The sequence below is a fragment of the Urocitellus parryii genome, chromosome 4, assembly GCF_045843805.1.
Source record: "Urocitellus parryii isolate mUroPar1 chromosome 4, mUroPar1.hap1, whole genome shotgun sequence".
In the NCBI taxonomy this organism is placed as follows: domain Eukaryota; kingdom Metazoa; phylum Chordata; class Mammalia; order Rodentia; family Sciuridae; genus Urocitellus; species Urocitellus parryii.
In genome coordinates this window covers 101,415,752-101,420,802 of record NC_135534.1, presented here as the reverse complement: position 1 = coordinate 101,420,802, position 5,051 = coordinate 101,415,752, and positions in this window count along the sequence as shown.

Genomic DNA, 5,051 nt, shown 5'->3' with positions numbered 1-5,051 from the left:
AGCATAAATATACAAATTCACTAGGAACCAACTTCCACAAATAATGCCATGTGTATTGTCAACTAAGTTTTATTCATTTTAGGGACTAAGAAACTCAAATTTTAAAAAATCATTTGGGCAAGAAAGATACTTAAGGACAATGACAAGGGAGATGGGATGCTAAACCAAGAAAATCAGACATAAATAATGATTATGACAGGCCTTGAGATTTTCTGCATGTAATAATAAATATTGTTACACTTTAGGCAAGTTTGGGTCATGATTTTTGTTATTCCTGGCTGAACTAACAGAAAGGATTTTTAAAAAGTAAACATATGCTTGTCATACATTCTAAAATAGTCACCTAAATTTTTCTATATAGATTATAAATATTTTGGAATCTGCAGGCTATCCTGCCTCTGTCACAACTACTCCTCTATACACTACAATGCAAAAGCAGCCACAGACAACATGTAAATAAATGAATGTGTTATGTTTCAATAAAACTTTATTAGTGAACAGTGAATATTGGATTTTATGTAATTTATACACAAGAAGAAATATTATTTTTCTTTTGGTTTTTCCCCAATTTAAAAAAAAAAGCAATAGAAAAATCATTCTTGGATCACAGGCTCCAAAAAAACGTAATGGATATATTTGGCCTCTACACCATACTTTGTTGAATTTAAAACAAAAACTTTGGAAGAACTGAACAAAAATTCCTCAGATATTGAGGGAAAACTAATAACCAGAAAGAGAAAATAATTCCCATAACTTAAGAAAATTAATCTACCAGAAATCACCAGCAACATCACTTCCTGAGTGAAACACAATAAACATTTCTTACTAAGGCAGATATAGACATGAGTGTCTCTCACTGGCTCTATCTACCCATCAATTGTAGTACATGTCATAAAGGAACAGAGTAACTACTCCTAGTTATTTGACAAATACCTGAGGATAAAACAAAGAGCATAAATAGAAGAATTTAAAAGGTGGCCTGATCTTGAGATACTCCAGCCACCTCCATAGCCGATCCCCTCACATGTTAGTCTCTACTTTGGGACAACAGAAAGGGCCTGGAGGCAGCAGCCTGCCTCAGCACTGCACGCCACAGCTCTGCATATATAAACAAGTTGCCCAACACCACTGCATGGCCAACCCTCTCAGCCCCATCTCTGAAAGTGGTCGCCTCCATCTTGGGAGACCTCTACCACCATCTTGGTTTACCTCTACTGCCACCGCACCATCTTTATATGGGGCAGCTTCTATCTTAGGATGCAGGCTAGGGCCTGGAAACCTAACATCAAGGTACCTAAAGGTTTGGCGCAGCCACTGCTACCAAATAGGGATATGCCTATTTCCGTGTAAAGACAATATCGAGGACCTGGAAGACCATCATGAAGGTCCTTTCAGGCTTGGTTACAGCAGAGGTATCCCTGCTAGTCTACTTCTCTTGATTCCTCTTTCATTCTTCCTGTGATCTAACTAATACCTCTATATTCTCACCTCCCACTTCATAAACCCCACATCCTTTACCCCACCCCAACCCCAGGCTCTTTGTCCATCATTAGAAACTGTAGACCCTTATGCAAACTTACTATTTATACTGTAGATATTAATTGAATGCAACATTTCTATTTATTGCAACAAAACTGTAATTGTCTAAATAGGAGCTATATGGTTTAAGGCTGCATATTATTTGCATTGGGTGCTATAAATATTGATCTCCCCCCTAAAGGTATTGGTAATCTGCAGGGACATTACAAGATTACAGGGTAGAAACTGCAATACCTCAAATCTGCACTGCTAGAGAAAAAGACACATAGGCAACATGAAAAAACTAGGGAATAAAGTGTCCCAAACAAACCAAAATTCTATAATAATAGAATCCATTGACAGCACAGTACATGAAATGTCAGAGTATGAGATCCGAATGTACGAAATTAAAATATGTGGAGAAAAGAATGATTCAAAGAGCAAATATAGACAAAAATTGATTACTCCAACAAAGAGATAAGAGAGCAAAAACATAGCAAAAGATAACATCAAAAAAGAGAGGCAGATTCTGAAAAAGAACCAAACAGAAATCCTTGAAATGAAGGAAACAATAAACCATATAAAAATTCAATAGAAAGCATCACCAATAGAATAGATCACTTAGAAGAGGGAACCTCAGACAATGAAAACAAAATATATAATCTTGAAAACAAAGTTGATCACACAAAGATGATCTCCAAGAAATATGGGATAATGTGAAAAGACCAAATATAAGAACTATTGGAATAAAGGAAGACACCAAGATACAAATCAAAGGAATTCAATATCTCTTCAATGAAATCATATCAGAAAATTTCCCAAACATAAAGAATGAATTGGAAAATCAAATACAAGAGGCTTACAGGACCCCAAATGTAAAAAAATTATAACAGATCCACACCAAGGTACATTATAATGAAAATGCCTAGCATACAGAATAAGGATAGAATTTTAAAAGCCACAAGAAACAAGTTTCAGATTATATATAGGTGGAAACCAGTCCAGATTTCAGCAGATTTTTCAACCCAGACCATTAAAGTCAGGAAATCCTAGAACAACATATACCAAGCTCCGAAAGAAAATGAATGCCAACCAAAACTCTTATACCAGCAAAATTAAGTTTCAGATTTGATGACAAAATAAAAACCTTCCATGATGAACAAAAGTTAAAAGAATGTATAATGAGAAAGCCTCCACTACTGAACATTCTTGGCAAAATATTCTGTGAGGAAGAAATGAAAAACAACAATGAAAATCAGCAAAGAGAGGAACTACACTAAAGGAAAAGGAGAAACCAACTCAAGTTAAAAACCAAAAATGAACTAAAATAACAGGGAATACAAACCATATTTCAACAATAGATATATATGTTTGAATGTATATATGTAATTTATACATACATTTATATGTATCTGGATTTGAATATAGTTAGTTTTGTATTGAAATGAATGTTTACAATTTGATTTAGATAAAGGTTATAAATATGTAAAGAACATAGAGGCATAAGTATTTTATATATACATATATATAAATGTACAATTAGATTTAGGGATTGGGTAGAATTAAAACAAGCTTTTAAGTCTGTATGATCTTTTAACTTAAGCACCTAGAATTATAATTGTGAATTTGGGCTGCAGTCACAGGGATTAAGAATTGTTGATTAATATTAGGAATACAGTTAGAGTTATGGTAGTAATTATTATACAAATAAATATGAATATTTATAAATATAGGTATATATTTGTATATAAATATTTATAGAAAAAATAATAAATTTATAAATATAGAGGAAAATATTTAGTGTTTTCATTTGTGTTACAGTTTAGAAGTATGATTTGGGTTTCTTGTAGCAATACAATTATGGTTAACATTATAGACACATACATATACATACAAATGTATATAATGATATAAATATATATATAAAAACATATGGATATTCAAAGTAATATTTATAGTTTATATATGAAAGCTTTTGTTTAGGGTTAATTCAGAGTTGCAAACTAGCATTGTGGGTAGGGTTATAAACTAAAAATACCTATGAATATAAATATATAAGTAAAATTATATATAAAATATATAATTATATGTGCTTTTATCTCTAGTTAGGTTTATAGTAAGGAGAATTGTTAGGTTTTATGTTAAAGATAGGGTAAGCCTGCAGAAATGAACATATATGAATGTACATATGGATTTGTATGTAAATTTATAAATATACATCTCACAATATAAATATTCATAAAAAAGTGGTTTTGTTTACATGTAACAATATTTATGAATCTATATTACATAATACATACGTACATTCATGTAAATTTTTATGGTTTATATGAATGGAGGTTTCTATGAGACATACTGGTAGGTACAGAAATAAATGTAAAAAATAGTTAGCATTACTTTAAGTTTTGAACATTATTATCCAACTATATGAATATAAATATATTTGAAAATATTTAAATGTATAAGGATTTCTCTATAGTTAACTTTTTTGAAATGGATGTTTACATTGTTGTTCAGATATATTATGTACGTATGTATGTAAATATATATATATTTTTTTTGCTAACATGACTCTAAAATTTGTAAGAAAATGTAGAGTGCTAAAAATAATCAACATACTGTAAATCATTTCTTCCATTTGTATTATCTTGTCTTACCCCTCCTTTCCTCTTATATGTCATTTTGTATAACCCTGAGGATCGCCTTCCATTACCATGCGAGGGGTAGAGAGAGAAAAGGGGAGGGGAGGGGAGGGGAGGGGAGGAGAGGGGAGGGGAGGGGAGGGGGGATAGTAGAGAATAGGACAGACAGCAGAATACATCAGACACTAGAAAGGCAATATGTCAATCAATGGAAGGGTAACTGATGTGATACAGCAATCTTTATACGGGGTAAAATTGGGAGTTCATAACCCACTTGAATCAAACTGTGAAATATGATGTATTAAGAACTATGTAATGTTTTGAATGACCAACAATAAAAAAAAATAATCAACATACTGCTAAAAAAAAAAAAGATTAAAGAATTACTTTCCCAAACATCAAGAGTTATCTTAAAACTACAGGATTATGACAGTGTGGCATTGACGCAGAGAAAAGCCAAAGACCAGTGAAACAGAATTGGAACAAAAAAGGCCTTGCAAATGGCAACATCTGCTTCATAATACATGGAGCAATGAGGAAAACACAACATTTTGAATAGATGTTATGGGGAAACAGTACAACCATGTGAAAATAAAATAAAATTGGACCCCTACATTACACTATTCATGAAAAATAAAGACCAGGGAGATCACACATCTAATGTGAAAAGCAAAATATTAAAAGCTTTTTAAAGTGTGCATCTCACATTATCTTTAGTAAAGTTACTTTCTTTAAAATACCTAAACTTTCTAGGATCCATGCCTGGTCCTATTGCATATGACTAGTACCTTCAACTCTCCACTTGAGTTTGATAGCACCTCATCCACCAGTGAGCCTAATTCACCACTTACTCTCTTGCATGCCATGTTAGGCCACACTCCTATAAATGTT